The sequence below is a fragment of the Sus scrofa genome, chromosome 13 (genome assembly GCF_000003025.6).
Source record: "Sus scrofa isolate TJ Tabasco breed Duroc chromosome 13, Sscrofa11.1, whole genome shotgun sequence".
In the NCBI taxonomy this organism is placed as follows: Eukaryota; Metazoa; Chordata; class Mammalia; order Artiodactyla; family Suidae; genus Sus; species Sus scrofa.
The window spans coordinates 128,761,449-128,778,838 of record NC_010455.5 but is presented as its reverse complement, the minus strand read 5'-3'; the positions used below and the strand labels follow the sequence as shown (position 1 = coordinate 128,778,838).

Here is a 17,390-nt window from a genome sequence, read left to right as displayed (position 1 = left end):
TGTTCTACTGAAAGTGTATGTTACTTACAACTGAGGATTGCCAAGTATATTGTGAGATAATTGGGGAACAAATTTCATATGTAGTGAACTCCTCTTGAAACCCTTGACTCATACACATATTTCCTTTCATTTTCTCACGGTCACATCATGAGTAGCAAATCCAAGTTCACACTCAGGCCCATGACTTTAAAGTCTATGGACTTTATATTATACCCGGTGTCCACTGTGGGGTGGGGGCGAAGCACAACCTTTTGAGAAAAGGTGGAGAATTATGTTTTATTCAGAAGACTTGCTGAGGACTTGAGCCCAGAAGGCAGCCTCTCAGATCACTCTGAGGGACTGCTCCAAAGAGCTAAGGGAAGAGATGTAGGAGTTTCTGAAAGAAAAAACAAAAAACAAAAAACACAGCTAGTCAGAATATCAGAAGATTACTGTTAATTAAAGAAAACCAGACATCTCAGGTTAGTGAATTTAGTGATTTTCTATGTGCAGGAAGATCCAAAAGTTTGGACTTACTGAAATCATTCCTTTGATATGCACCTTAACTATCCAAGGCCAGTATCCTGTTTTTGTCTATCCTGAATCCCCTCAGGGTGCACAATCTGAATGGTTGCAGTGGCTGATGGCTTGGAGGTGGCAACATCCTTTGTTTACTGATATGGCAGGCAACATTCTTTGTCCACACCAACTTTATTAATACTGAGAACTGCCTAAGGGATAGATAATGAACTCCACTGCAAGCCAAGAAATTTTCTCACTATGTTTATTTACTATATGAGTGACAGTAGAAAGAAATTCTGCAACCTGGGGCATAAGAACATAACCTAAAAATGGGTTGAGATCCATCTAAATCACTCACTCAGCAGAGAGGGTCTCAAGGCAGGACAGAATAGTAGCAAGTGACCCAGGGTGATTTTTGTGGACCTACCATTTTACCCTCAAATTATCACCTTCTCATGATTCCTATGGATGATATAATCCGCCCCCACTCCACTCTCTAAATATCATGACTTGAGCAACCTGGATCTACGGCCTTCCAGTGATGATGGGACCGCCTGATCCACTGCCTTTCACATGCCCAGTCCACTGCTACAGTACCATGCAAGTCAAACACCCCATGTGGTTTCACTGTCTCTGTTCTGACTGCTCTACTTCTAGGGTAGTCTACACAGTTTACTAAATTAATCTATTTAGAATTTCCTCCAAGCCTGTCAGCTACTTACTCAAAAGCTCTTAGATTCCCTGTTACCCATAATATAGTCATTTAAAGAGCTCCACGATATGTCTCATTTCTATCTTTCCAGTCTCATTCGAATTACCCTGAACTGATAGTATACATTCCAACCAAATTGCCCTATTTTATTATCTGAACATGCACAACAGTTGCTTACCTTTAGGCCATTACTGTAAAGCTAAAACGACTTCCTTAATGCAGGGTTATCCTATTTAACTTCAGTTGATCATTCAAGACCCACCTCAAACAAATCTGCTGTCTTGAAGCTGACTTTTGTTTTGTAACCAAGACCAAATTGAGATTTTAACCTCTTTAAATTCCTCATAGGAGGTTACTTCAAACACTGTTATTGTTTTATGTAATACACACACAGACACACACACACAGACACACACAGAGACACACACAGACACACACACACACACACACACACACACACACACACACCAAACACACCAAACACATTTGCCCTGCATTTCCCTTCTAGATTCAATTACTCATCTCCACATCCCTCATGGCATGGGGTCTTGCTAATAAGTACCAAAAAGTGTTGCTTGAAATAAATTAAAGTAACAAAAAGCACCCTCTGTAAAATGTTGAAAAGATGCCCTAGTGTATTCATAGCAAAATGCTTAGGAGTGAAAAGCTCTACAGTGCTTTTCTACAGTAATAAAACTGCCTGACTTCATTAATGCAAGGTCAGAAACGGGGCAGCTTGGTGCAATAAGCACTTTCACATCATCCTCACTCCCACCCCACCAAACACCTAGGGACACTTTTTTTTTACCAAGTCACAGATGGCATAAGAGAGAAAATGGAAGAACAGCTGGTAGTTCCACAAAGGTACCTTGGGCTTTCTCAGAAGCTTAGTTCAAACTATCCCCATAGCCAGAACAAAGCAATGAAAGAAGCAAAAACTGACTGGCAATAAAGCACTTTATTTCACTTGAATTGCCTGAATAATAGCTTCTACCCTCTGTTTAGCTTTAACTTAGGTGACCTGGCAGGTACAACTGCAGTGTGTGTGGGCTTTCTCTATAAGAGCAACAAAGGCATCCTCCCAGAAAGCTGCCAGCAGTGACAGCCTCTAGGTGTCGGTGGCAGCTGACCACAGGTCAAGAGGGAAAGGAAAGAAATGGAGAAAAGAAAAGAAAAAGGGGAGCCAGGAAGAAGGAAGAAGGCAAGCCAGTGGAAGAATAGAGTTTTACAGTCCCACTCTTCTGCAAAACAGTCTTATTTGTGAAATCAGCAAGAAGTTCCTTCCAAGATTTAGCTGATATTCTATTTGAGTAGACTGTACAGCTTACATCTCAAGCAGAAGAAAGAAAAACAATGAGACACCTAAATGGAAAATGTATTTTATATTTATGTAGCATATTTATTGGAAAATTTTGTTCCAGATTTGGGGACTGGGTGAGTAATTCCCTAAGTATATGTAATTCCAGATTCAATATATAAACAGGTCTCTTCTTTTCCTGGAAGCCTCTCTGGATGGAGCATCATTCTTCAAAATGTCACCTCCTAATTGAAACTTTCACCCAACCCTCCTAAGAAAATGTATGTATTCACTGAATAAACATCAGGTGCTTGCTATGTGCCAAGCAATGCTTTAAACCCTATCACAGGAGATTCATTGTCCTCAAATCTCATGGAGCTTCTGTTTTAATAGAGGGAAAAGGAACCAATGGGTGTGGTGGAGGGGAGAGGGAGGGAATAAACATAAATAAACCAGATAATTTTAAACTAGGTTAAATGAACTTAAAAAAATAAAGTGGTATGATAGAGGACTGCCAGGTTTGGAGACTACCGTAACTGAAGTCATTGGGGAAGAGTTCTCTGAAAGGGGGATATTTAAGTTGTGACCTGAATAGCAAAAATAAATAAATGAGACAGCAAGTGAGAGTGCACACTACAGGGAAAAACAGAACCCAGAGCATTTCCAAGTAAATGGCCCAGAATATTTCTAGCACAGAGGCCCTAAGATGGAAATGAGTTGGAATCAGTTTGTTATATTTGACATGTGCAAAGAAGGCCAAATGTGGCTGGAGCATGACGAATAGAGTAGAAAAAGCTAATATGGAAAGCTTGAATGATTGGCAGAGGTCAGATATTACAAGGGTGTCATAAATCCTAGAAAGGGGGTTGAATTTGATTCCAGGTTCAGTAATGGGAAGCCTTTTGAGGATTTTAAACAGAGGCCTGACACGATCTAACTTGCATTTTAAAGGATGATTCTAACTTCTGTGAGGAGAATGGCCATGAAGAGCCAGAGTAAGAAGGGAAAGAAGAATGACAGTTAGGATGACAGTTCAGGTGAAAGGTGCCATGAGCCTGAATCACAACGGAAGCAGAGCTCTCTCCTCACTATGCTCCTGCAATACTATGAATGAACTTCTACCACAGAATTATCACACCGAATACCTTTAAATGTCTGTTACCTACACCAGACAATAAACCATTTAGGAATGAGACTGCTTCTTATTCACCTTCCTACCCACCATACAATGCATGGCTGACTATCAGTAAATGTTCATGGGATGAATTACAGAACTGTCCTCATTTGATGCTGAAAGGTAGCACTGCTGGAAAAGAAGTCATAAGCCTAAGAGCCATCCTTGGTCCACTACTCATAACTCTTCACCTTGAGTAGATTATCTGATGACCATATTCCCCAAGCCTCAGTTTCTTAACCTGTCAAAGTGTATGCCACAAACTAATTAAGCTCATGGTGTTATTCACAGTGAAATAGATAATGGGTGAGACAGGGCCTCACAAAATTACATTTCAAAGCCCCATTGAAATGTAATTAGTCTTTATTGTCTGTTCCTCTCATCCTTTTTTTAAACACATGCCTTTGTTACCAGAAGAAAAAAATTTCCTCCAAACTATGACTCATTAGAATTCTCTTTGGAAATCTTAGATCTACTGATAATTTGGGAATCCAGAATAATCATTTGATCCTCTCAACCCTCTGTTATGGTAGGCAGTTCTTAAAAGTACAGAACCCCCTTGTAAATTTCCCAGTCATCCTAACTCTTATCCCTTGTAGAAGACTGGGCTCTATTAGCAAATCAAAAGTAAATACCTAGGAGTTCCTGTGGTGGCTCAGCAGTAACATACCCAACTAGTATCTATGAGCATGTAGGTTGAATCCCTGGCCTCATTCAGTGGGTTAAGGATCCATGAGTTGCGGCATAGGTTCCAGATGTGGCGGGGCAGCTATAGCTCAGATTCAAACCCTAGCCTGGGAACTTTCATATGCCACACCTGCAGTCCTTTTTTTTTTTTAAGGGGGGGAGGGAAACACATAAATAAATATGTAGAAGGAAAAGTATGGTGTAAAGAAAAGATCACTGCACTTATAGTCAGGAGGCCTGGAGTCTCCTGCTGGTTTTGCTACCTTCCATTGTAATTTGCAGCATGATTTAGACGTATCATTTACCATGTCTTGTTTTTAAACTTTCCCACTATTTTTAGGAAGACAAGAAAAAGGATGTTTGGTTTTCCGACAACAAACAATTCTCTACTACCAACTGAATGCCCTGCAGTTCAACTCAATGCTGATAATAACTACCTGGAGTTCATGCTGACCCCACAGGTAAAGGGTTAACCTCACAGGGTAAAGTAGTCCCACTAGACCTCCTCCACTTCAGACACCAGTTACAAATGGGGTCTCTAAGCTAACGTCACTTCAGCTCGGCCAACTATAAATTCCCACAATGCACTCATCTGTTTCAAAAATGCGCTAGAATGACTCACAAAACTCAGGAAAATACTATACATTGTACTACAAAGGCTACAATTCACGAACAGCCAAATGATGAAACGCACAGAACAAGATCTTTGCGGAGTGGGAGTGTACAGAGCTTCCCAGCCCTCTACAGGCACACCACCCTCCCAGCACATGAGTGTTCTCACGGAGGTCCTCTTAGCCTCGTTTCGGTTTTTATCAAAGTTTCATTACATAGACATATTGACTAAATCATTGGCCATTGGTGATTAAATTCAGTATCATCAGCTCTTCTCTCCTACAGGAGGTTTGGGGTGGGGCTAAAAGTTCTTATCCTCTATTCAGGAAGATTATTTTCCTTTCTGGCAATTAGTTCCATTCTGAAGCTGTCTAGGTGCCCCCTGAAGAGTCACCTCATTCGCAAAAACTCAGGTGTGGTCTAAGGGGCTTCTTATGAAAAACAAGACATTCTTTTTTTTTTTTTTTTTTTTTAAACTTTTTAGGGCTGCACCTGCATATGGAAGTTCCCAGACTAGGGTACCAGCTGGAGCTACAGCTGCTGACCTGCACCACAGCTCATGGCAAAATAGGCCAGGGATCAAACCCACGTCCTCATGGATACTAGTCAGGTTCACTATTGCTGAGCCACAATGGGAACTCCCAAGAAACAAGACATTCTTATGACTCAGGAAATTGCTGGGGTTTTTGGAGCTCTGTGACAGAACCAGGGACAGAGTCCAAATATTTATCATGAAAGATAATCAACTAGATTATTTCTAAGTCTTCTTCCTGTTCTAAACATTCTGTTTTTACTGTTTTATTTACACTCTAGTTTCTTGTACCATTGAGCACAAAACCACATGGGTATAGATGTGTAAGAAATATGTGAATTGTAGCACAAAAGTGACATGAAAATGGTTAGCTCTGCCTTCCTTATACCAATCACAAAAAGAAAAGATTCTCAATTCCAAAGAAAATTTTCAAGATTAAGTAGAAAAAAAAGAGAAAGAGAAAGAAAAATAACAATTAGGGAATGGGAAAAGAAAACATATCAATGCAATAAATCCCATGAATTCTAACTTCTCTGTAGATTTTATTATATTTTAAACTGCAAATAATAGCAAATGTTTTGCCTATAGACAATTCAAATAAAAAGAATACACACGTTTTCTTGAAGGACAACTTGAAACGTATTTAAGATAATTAAGCAATTAAATATATACACATATCCATGAACAAAAAATATCAATAATGGTACATTATTCACAACAATTTAACTAGTCATCAAAACACAAATTCCCAAAGCATCACACTAATCTAGATTTTTACGAATCTCACACAATATTAACCTAATTCCTAATTATAAAAAGGGAAACAAAAAAAGAAGAAATTGGCCTTAGTCTTGATGAATCAAAAACACAGCAAGAATTTTCTTTTCTTAGGTTTTTGCCATACTACTGTGTTTATGGAAATTATAACTAAAGATCTGTCACACTGGGACACATAGGCAACTAGAGTAAGGATTTTGCTCCCTGCCTTGAGAGCAAAGTAGATGTTATATTTTTCTCCAGATCATTTCTTATACATTCTTTCATGGCCAATTACAAGTGATCATAAAGTCACTGACAAACACTTTACTGTTAACTAGCAAGTAATCATAAAACAGAGGGTCTGACAGCTAAAGATGCAATTATCCAAATTGTGGGAAAGGCATCTTCTAGTTTAGTCAGTAAAGGAAAGTCACATTTATAGCACCACCTTGTGAAAGAACAAGGAACTGACTTGACAAAGTAGCAAGCAAAAGCCAGGTCTTTCCAAACTCCTTAAAGGAAATTGTTTTAAAAAGTAATTTACTTTTATTTGTCTGTTTGTTCTTTCACAATAAATTTATTTATTTATTTATTTATTTATTTATTTATAGGCAATCCAATTTGGAAATTTTTTCTACTCATTTTCAGTATTTTTCTCTAAGCACAATTAAATCATTTGATTTAATCATTGGAACCACATGGACTAAAATTCTGTCTGTTGTCCTTAAATAAATGAGTTTATACTTAGGCAAAATATTTGTCATCTTTCTTTTCTGTGTCTCAGTATTCTCTTCCCTTAATGTCATGTCTTGTCCCTCCGTAGGTACAAGGACATCCAACTTGAAAATAAACAGAAAAAACAGAGGTCAGGGAATTCATTTCTAATAGTTTCTCATCACAGGGCATAAATCAGAATGGCATAAATTGTGTGTGTGTTATCTATTATTCTAATCGATACTTGTTCTACAAATTAAAAGTAGAAAATTTATGGATGTTGTGTTGCTTATTATCGAGTTGGTATTCTGACTTTTAGGAATAAGACCCATTAATACTTTCTTCATTAAATTTTGTAAAATGTCATTTATTTTTCTAATTATTTGCAAAGTGTACAATTACCTAGTCCAGTGGTTTTCAAACATTAGTGTGCATAAGAAACATCTAGAGCATCTGCTATTTTTTACCAACCAGACATCTACCCCTATTCCCAGGCACTGATTCCCTATGACCTGCATTTTGATCAGCCCACAGTAATCCCAAGGTCACTGAACTACGGGCCACTCTCTGAGGAACACTTGCCCGACTCTATACCAACCTCATTTTACCATCCAAATCTGTTGTATCTCTTCATCCCCATTTAATCAGCTTATTTTCCTCTTTTATCATATTTTCCATGTAATACCTAGACCCCGGATTTACTGTTCTTCTATTCCTATATTGCTCAATCTTCTGAATTTCTCAGTATAATATAGATTTATTATCCAGTGTCCGACTTTGGATGAAAGGACATTCTATTAATGTCCAGAACAACGGGAACACTTAAAGTCTCAACAATTAAGGACATCCAGACAAGATTTTGAGTTACTGAGGAATTGTATATCCTGTTCACTACAGTGTTCCCCTGACCTAGCATAATACCTACCACTAATGGGCAGTCAATAAATCATTACTAAAGAATGACTAAACAAGAAAAAAAAAATCACCTTGAAATAAATCCTACAGAAATAGTCAGTTACTGACATTGGCCCATAAAATTATCCAGACCAACTTCCTCATTTTCCAGATAGGTACACAGAGGACCTCCTGAGGCTGCCCTTGAACAAACCAAATACAGGATCACAACCCAACTCTTTTGACTCTTAGGGACATGCTCCCTCTCCCCCATCACTATAGTATATTATCCTGTTGTTTTCTCACTAAATTAACCTATGGCTACTTAGTTATCTGTTTTAAAATAATCCTCAGTTCTTTTTTTTCCTTAATTTCTTCATTACTCTGTTCCTTGCTCACCAGACTGCTTTTCCTAAAACACTTAGATCTTCTAAGGACAGTTATCTCTTCACTCCTGTTCTCTGACCTTCAACTTCCAAAATCTAATTATCTCCAACTTCAAAATCTGCCTGGGTAAAATATCCTTACCCAGAAAGGGCAGGCACAGCTATACTCTAAGCACAGCTCTATTTACTACAACCATTTTAACTCTTCTTTTTTTTTTTTCCTTTTTTGGCCATCCTGTGGCATATTGACTTCCCAGGTCAGGGATCAGATGCAAGCCACAGTAGCAACTCATGCCAGGGATCAGATGTGAGCCACAGTAGCAACTCATGCCATAGCTGTGGCAGCACTGGATCCCTAAACCATTGTGCTGGGTCAAGGATTGACCTTGGGTCCCGGTGCTTCAGAGACACTGCTGATCCCATTGTGCCACAGCAAGAGCTCCCTCATTTTCTCTTCTAATTAAAATTCCTATGGTCAGGCATTTATAGAGTATGTGTAGTAATTTTGTTTTCATCGCATTCAAAGTAGGTCAATAGTCCCCTTAATTTGTAGAATTGGGCGGGGGGAAATAAGTGTGTGGACACACATATATGTATAACGTATGTATACATCATTTATACATCATGTGTGTAAACACACATATAAACAATGAAAAGGAAACGACTTGGGGTAGTAAAGAGAACTCTACAGTGGTTATTGGGCAACATGAATCTGAGCCTTGGTTCTGTCACTAACTTTTACAGGATTCCGTTCCTTCTCCAGCCTCTGTCCCTATTTTCCAAATCAGGGATTTGAATTTCATGGTCTAGGGAGGTCTGAGATTCCTTCCAGATGCAATATCTTGGTAATTTAAAGTCACAGAGTGGGCAAATTGCCCACTTTCTAAATGATCTAGTTGGCACAACTGTAAAGTTAGAACATGAGTAGTACCTAAGGAAGGATTAGACCATAATTCTACTGTCAGCCCATAGCTAGTCCCTGTTGACAGTTACTAGTCCAGTAAAGGAAAGTTAGAACTAAGGCAGCTGCTTCTGTCATTACTCCTGTTAGCTAAGTCTCTCCCCTGCATCCCCCAAAACCCTTCATTCTCAACAAAGAGACATCAACTTGGGGCATCGCTGAGGGTTGTATGTTTATAAGGCCAATCTAGTTCACACAGACATTAGTGTCCTCTCTTGGTTCCATTATAGTCACCCCCCCACACTCAATTCCTAACAGAAAGATCCATTCTTCCACCTTCAAGGACCCAGCTAGGAACACTTTTTACCAAAGCTTTTTCTCTAATACTGGAATTGAATTTTCAAAGATTAATGAGATGGTTAAAACAAAACAAAAAAACACAGCTGAATGAAGAATCCTATATCTGCTACTTACAATCTCTGAGACCTTGAAAATCTCCATAATTTTGTCAAGCCTCTATAAATGAGGATTATAACACCCATCTCACAAAATTGATGTTGTCATCAAAGATGATGAATCTATCTCAAAGCAGGGCCCATCACAAGTGGCTTAAAATGGTTAAAATGCCCCAAAGGCCCTTTCCGCTCCTCGCATTTCGAAGAGATGTGTGACAGATAAACCCCATTTTACATGATTTGAAGCCTGTAAGAATATACTGTTATTGTCATTCTTTAAGAAAGTTCAGCACTGTGCAGAGAACACACAGAGAGCTGCCCACGCACATCCTGCCACTGTCATCTAGGGCGCAGTTTTAATTTCACAAAATGATGAAAAGAGATGAAGCAATGCAGCTGTACCCGATTTCTACCTGATTTCTGACTTGATGTGTGGTTAAATCGCTTGACCTCTCTGGGTATCCGGGACCCCCTCCGTGCAGGGCAGGGATGGAGTTGGGCGACCTCTAATTGTCCTTCCTGTTCAGCGGTGCAGCCGGCTAGAGGCTCTGCCACCGCAGCCCAGCGCCCCGCTGACCTGGAGACAGAACGGCTCCCTCCTCCCGCGGGAAGGGCTTCCCTGAGCAGCCCGGGAGGCTGCGGGCAGGAGCGGGGGCGGCTCTCCCAGGCAGCTCCCCGAGAGACCAGGCGAGCGCTGTCTACCCACTATCAATAATGCAGTCTTTTGTCAGCAATAAATTCCCTCCAAAATTAATGAAACAGCCCTTTTAAATTCTCATGTCACTGCCTCAACCCGCAGGAGCTGGGCTAGGCCTCCTGCGCTCTAAATAAATGTAAAAGCCAAATAAATCGTCTAGAGGCGATATCTAGCTTGCTGGGCACAATCTAATCCCCTCAGCCGCCTCCAGAAACAAGGAGAAAGATGGAAACCCACGGTCAATGTTTGCTCTCCATGGCAGAAGGCACGCACTCCATCACGCACCTGGGCCCACACGCTGGGCCATGCTCCGCTGGCATCCATCCGCCCAGGTCATTGCCACTCTGCAGGAGGCTGCAGTGTCACCTAGAGAATACCATTAAGGAATACTGAGGCAGAGGGATACCCTCTTCCTTTCAGAGGTGAAGAAACCAAAGGCCAGAGTAAGAAACCAAGGATCACAAACTACCATCCAAGTCTCAATCTGAGCTTCTCAAATTTTAATGTGCATGTAATAGGTCGAGGGGAGGCAGGGGGGTGCATTGCTGCTGTTGCTGCTACTGCTATTGGTGCTCTTGTGTGCATTTTCTAGTAGCACAGGTGAAGACCTTGAACTCCAGGAGGCAGAGCCAGGCTTATTTTTTTTTTACCATGTCCCCAGCACCCAGCACAACATCAGTACTTTGAGACTTTTAATAAAGGTTTATCGAGTAATTAATTGGCTCCTAAAAAATGCAGCATTGAACAGTGATTAAAAATTTGGACTCTGGAGCCATCCTATCTAGGTTCATATCCCGGCAATGCCATTAACAAGTTGTGTGCCTTGGGCAAGTTCTTTAACCTCTCTATACCTCAGTTTTCTCAACTGTAAAATTGTATTACTAACAATATATGTCTTATAGAGTTGTTGAGATGGAAGGAAATGAGCTAATATATATAAAGTGCTTAGAACAGTGTCTGGAAAGTGGTATAGTACAAAAATGTGACTTGGCTTCAGGTCACACAGCTACTTAGAAGATCTCAGCCACCACTCATATCTCTGACATTTTATTTTAGTTCAGGGCTAGCAAGCAGTACCTGGCAGAAAAAGCACATTCTATTTATTTAGTTACAAAAGATGACTTGTCCACCCAACACACCCTTGGAGTGATGAAATGTGAATGCAGATCCCATGAAGAGATTCTCTCTGGTTAAAAGTAACACATAATCAAGCACAGGCATTTAACCAACCAGAAACTCAAAACACATACGACTCAGTAATAGCAGGAGCCCGAGCCTTGTAGTCAGGCAGATCTGAATTTATATCCAGATCATCCACATCCAAACAGTGGAAAGGTGGATCAGTTTCTTCTTTCGAAATGACAATCTGCACATGAATAAAATCAAGAGATGTTTATCTAGCTTAAAGGGTTGATGTGCAGAATAAATGACATAATGTGCTTAAGGCATACATGCTGTACATACAGCAAGAGCTCAAGAAATAATAGCTTGTAATGGTGGCAGCAGTAATGCCATAAAATATTTACAACTGGCACAGACTGAAAAAAGCAACTGACGGTTTCCCAACTGGTGTTCCTAAAGGAGAGGACCCTTAAGTTTCCCAAAGGAATGTGGATTAGAAAAATGTTCAGGTTTCCTCCAGTGCTGACAGAATAAAATGCATAGTTTGACTCCAACATAGTAGAAGGTTGTATCTTAGAGCCTGGAGGGCAGGTTGTTTCAGGCCATCAGTGAAGGCCCAGAACAGGGCCTACGGAGACCTAAAAGGTGTGCATGCAACCAGGCACTGGAGAGAAATGGTGGAATGTCCTATGACCTTGAGTTCTAAAAGGAGAATTCTGAATCTTAAGATCTACTATTGAAGCCACAGGGCCCTTAAAGATAGCATCACATTGCAACGTGCTTTCAGTCGGGGAAACTGAGACCTAGTTTTTCCTCTGACAACAAATTAAGCATGAATGGACAGTAACCTGAGTCAGCAGTTTAACCCACAACCCATGCCGCTGTCAGGTAGTAACTCCATTAGTCCATGCTTGAAAGCTGAAAAATATATAGATGAGCGAGAATTTCTGGGATTGGCTTTCACATATAAAGTGCTCAGAAGTTGTCAGTAAGATGAAAATAAGCTGGACAAACTAAAATCAATGATGTTTCCTGAATTTATCAGGTCACGGAACTCATAGGGAAAATGGCTACCTCTGAAATCTGGAGAAATAGGCAAATCCAGAGAGTGACAGTAACCAAGATCTGCTTCATTGGAGCCAAAACCACCAGACCCTAAGCTGGTCGGAACAGTTGATTGATTACGTTGATGAATTACTGAAGGCTGACTGTGAACTAGCACGAGAGGGAAGAAAGCCTGGGAATGCAGTCTTAGGGGGCCTCCACATTTTGGGGGGCTTTCCCTCCAGAAACTCTAGCAGGTTCTCGCAGTGAGGATCCCAGAAAAATCTCATCATGGTTCTGGCAGGGGGAGGCAAAGAAGCACCATTGTGAACAACACCCAGAGTTCTCTCCCCTCACGAAGGCCTATACTCCTGGATAAAATGATACTGCCTGAACACAACTCTGACACAACATCCAAGCTGGGGAAATGGAATTCTCACTCCAGTCCTCTCCAGAAATCTTATCTAATCTAAGGGAGAAAAAAATCATAGTTAATAGGGACAGGGCTTCAGGGAAATAACTGGAAACTCTGCAACCATGAAAGGGCATGGGGTCAGGGGAGAAAAAAAAAACAACTATGTAATTAAAAAAGCTCACTTTAGGTGCCAGCCCAGGTACACAGGCTTACTGAATAACTGAGTCTAAGTTAGATTGTTCTATAACACTTCCCCACCCCACCCCCATATCTATCACTACACCTATAGGGCTCTAATATAATAACCGTGGATTAAAGCAGAAAGGACTATGAACAGACACCCTCGGAGGAGTAGTACGTGAAGAAACCACCAAGTGAGGAGGGGAGACAAATAAACACAACACACATGGCAGCTGAAGCCACAGGTACCAAAAACAAACGTTGAACACAGCTCAACTCCTATCCAGTTTCAAATAAATTCTCACACTAATCTCTGACTAATCCTCACAGACTGAGTCCTTTTTATTGCTCCTCCTATCGCCAAATACAACATACCTGATGTGAACCAGAAAAGTTACAGGACATACCTAAAGGAAAGAAAAAAAATCCACTCCCAACTTGATCTATAGATACAGTGCAATCCCGATCAAAATCCCAGTAAGTTGTTTTATGGATAATGACAAATTGATTCTAAAGTTTACATGAAGAGGCCAAGACCCAGAATATTCAACACAATATTGAAGAACAAAGTCATAGGACCAACACTAACCAATTTTTAAGACTTACTACAAAGCTGCAGTAATAAAAACAGTATTGGTAAAAGAATAGACAGATAAATTAATGGAACAGAATAGAAAGCCCAGAAAGAGACCCACATAAATATTGTCAACTGATCTTTGTCAAAGAAATAAAGGCAATAAAAGGAGCAAGGATAGTCTTTTCAATAAATGGTGCTGAAACAACTGGACATCCACAACCAAAAGTAAATCCAGACAAAGACCTTACCCTTCACCAGAATTAACTGCAAATGGGTCAGATATAAATGTAAAACAAAAAACTATCAAATTCCTAGGAGATAACATAGGAGAAAACTTAGATGACCTGGGGTACAGCAGGACTTTTTAAATATAACACTAAATCTATGAAAGAAACAACTGATAACCTGGGCTTTATTAAAATGAAAATGCCTGCTCTGTGAAAGACAACGTCAAGGAAATGAGAAGACAAACCACAGACTGAGAAAAATATTTGTAAAAGACAACTCTAATAAAGGACTATTTTCCAGCATTCACAAAGAGCTCTTAAAACTCAACAGCAAGATAACAAAAAAATTTTTAAATGAGCAAAGTCTTGAGCATATCCCTCACCAAAGAAGATACACATATGGCAAATAAGCATATGAAGAGCTGCACCCATAAGTGTCTTCAGGGAAATGCAAATTAAAACAATAAAGAGAAACCACTTCAATCCTATTAAAATAGCTAATACCTTTAAAAGTGACAATACCAATTGCTAAGACAGATTCAAAGCAACAGAAACTCTTATCTACCACTAATAAGAAGGAGGAAATGGTATAGCCACTTTGGAAGACAATTTGGCAGTTTCTTATACAGCTGAATATAATCTTAGCATATTATTCAGTAATTTCACACTTAAGCATTAACCCAACTGACTTAAGCTTATTCCAATAAAAAGACCTGCATGCAAATGTATATAGTAGTTTTATTTATAATCAACAAGATATCTTTCAAAAGGTGAATGGGTAACAAAGCTGCAGTATATTCATACAATGGAATATTATGCAGTGATAAAAAGAAATGACTTAGCAAGCCATGCAAAAACATAAGATGAATTTTAAATCCATATTTTTATGAGGAAGAAGCCACTCTTAAAAGCCTACATTTTGTATAAGTCTAATTATATGACATTCTGGAAGAAGCAAAATTATGGCAACAGTAAAAAGACCAATGGTTGGCAAGGGGTTGGGAGAGTAGTGAGGAGAAAAATATTGAATGGGTAAAGCAAAAGGAATTTTTTAAGGTGGTGATGAAAATATTGTGTGATACTGTAGTGATGGTTACATAGCACTATGCATTTGTCAAAACTCATAGAAATTTACAATACAAATAGTGGATCTCAGTGTATGAAACTTGTAAAAAGTCATTTATGACGTTGGGAAATTCCAGGATAGAATGCAGACTGTGACTAAAATCTAAACTGAGGAGTTCCCATTGTGGCGCAGTGGAAAGGAATCCAACTAGTAACCATGAGGTTGTGGGTTTGATCCCTGGCCTTGCTCAGTGGGTTAAGGATCTGGCATTGCTGTGGCTGTGGCGTAGGCTGGCAGCTTCAGCTCCAATTCAACCCCTAGGCCTAGGAACCTCCATATGCCATGGGTGCGGCCCTAAAAAACAAAAACAAAAAATAATTAATTAATTAATTAATTAAAGGGTGAGTTGAATTTTTTTTTTTTTTTTTTTTTGGTCTTTTTGCCTTTTCTAGGGCCACTCCCATAGCATATGGAGGTTAGGGGTCTAATCGGAGCTGTAGCCACTGGCCTATGCCACAGCGATAGCAATGCAGGATCCGAGCCTCTGCAACCTACACCACAGCTCACGGCAATGCCAGATCCTTAACCCACTGAGCAAGGCCAGAGGTCGAAGTCACAACCTCATGGTTCCTAGTAGGATTTGTTAACCACTGAGCCACGATGGAAATTCCTGAAATAGTTTTAAATAGCATTTTAAAATATGCTTTTCCAATAAAAGACACCAGGGCTCCTTCAACCAACGGTTGATTCCAGGACTGTGGATGCAAATATACAACATGAGCTTGGAGCATATAGTATTGCCAGAAAATAACAAAGTGCTCAATATACACAATAAAGGGAATATGTCAAATGGACACAGGAACCAAATGAAGAACTCCCAATGGCCAATGTTGGAACAATTTGAACAACAAAATAAATAGTGCTGAATCACACCCCATGAGGCCATAGTGATAAAAACGAATGATTGAAAAATAAATAAATAAATGGCAGAGAATAAACAGATCTCCTGTGTGAGAGAACTCCAAATAATTTATATAATACTCTGCCTTCAAGGAAATGAAGCATTACTCCAACTCAGGAGATGTGGGCCGCACATAGTGACTTCCTTCCAAAGAGTGCGTCATGGAAATAAAGAGTAACTATACAGTGGAACAACTAATGAACAAGTGATCAAGTTAAACAACAGCTATGCTTCATAATATAGAAATTTGGCGTCCCTCATAATACATTTTAAGTTATATTTATAGAATATTCTTTTTTCCTTTGTTTCTGCGGTACCCATAGCATAGGGAAGTTTCCAGTCAGGGATCAAATCAGAGCTGCAGCTGAAACCTGTATCACAGCTGTGGCAGCACTGGATCCTTAACCCACTGTGCCACGACAGGATCTCCTATAATGTACATTCTTGATATGATATAATAAGAGTAGCACTTCACCTGTGTTCCCTCCCCCCCAAAACCCATAACTCCAGTCTAATCATGACAAATACCAACTGAAAAAGATTTTTAAAAGTTGATGAATACTCACCTTCAAAACTCTCAAAGCCATCAAAAACAAAGTCTGAGAAAGTATCTTAGCCGAGAGGAACCTAAGAAGACATGACAAATAAATGTAGTATGTTATCCTAGATGGGATTTTGGAACAGAAAAGGGGAATTAGGTAAAAACTGAGTAAATCTGAATAAAGTATAGACTTAAGTTGATTAGAAGATGTCAATATTGGTTCATGAATTGTGATAAATGCACTATGTCCATGTAAGATGTTAACAACAGGGAGAAGTGGGGTGTGCAGTACACGGGAACTCCCCACTACTATCGCAATGTTTCTGTAAATCTAAAATTTTTTTTCTTTTTTTTGTTTTAGGGCCACACCCGAGGCATATGGAGGTTCCCAGGCTAGGGGTCAAATCCACACTGTAGCTGCGGCCTACACCACAGACACAGCAATGCGGGATCCAAGACACATCTGCAACCTACACCACAGCTCATGGCACCGCCAGATCCTTAACCCACTGAGGGAGGCAGGGATCGAACCCACATCCTCATGGATACTAGTTGGGTTCCTTAACCACTGAGCCATGACAGGAACTCCCTAAAACTTTTTTAAAACATTTAATTTTACTAAACAAAAACTCTTGCACATCTGTGAAAACGCAAATGCTTCCAGGGAGTTATTCTTTTATATGTTTATCAGTTACTTAACATGTTGGTAGGTAGAGAAGAGTGACATCAAATTCTGATTTGAAGTTTGCATAAAAGAGATCTATGGCCTTTAAAGGTAAACAGGTGAAAAAGAAGTAGGGTGTGTGTTGGGGGGGTATGCAAGGTGGATGAGAGTATTTTCTAATTTTATGTCCTTGAAGTAAAAAAAAATCAGTTAGGTAACAGTAGTTCCAGGATGTTCTGGGATAGAATAGAAAGAGCAGCATGGTATCCTTC

At 39.7% G+C, this 17,390-nt stretch overlaps 1 long non-coding RNA gene across 2 annotated transcripts in view; it reads right to left on the bottom strand.

Moving 5' to 3' along the window:
- The window catches only part of LOC110256389, a 30,835-nt gene continuing 13,676 nt past the window's right edge, over window positions 232-17,390 (bottom strand). The window contains exons 3-4 of one of the 2 annotated variants that reach the window (XR_002337814.1): window positions 16,480-16,540; window positions 232-376 (exon numbers count right to left, since the gene is read on the bottom strand). This is a non-coding gene — a long non-coding RNA (uncharacterized LOC110256389). Of the gene's footprint in view, window positions 377-6,034; window positions 7,114-16,479; window positions 16,541-17,390 lie in introns of those variants that run through there. The other variant, XR_002337812.1, reaches the window with a different exon arrangement.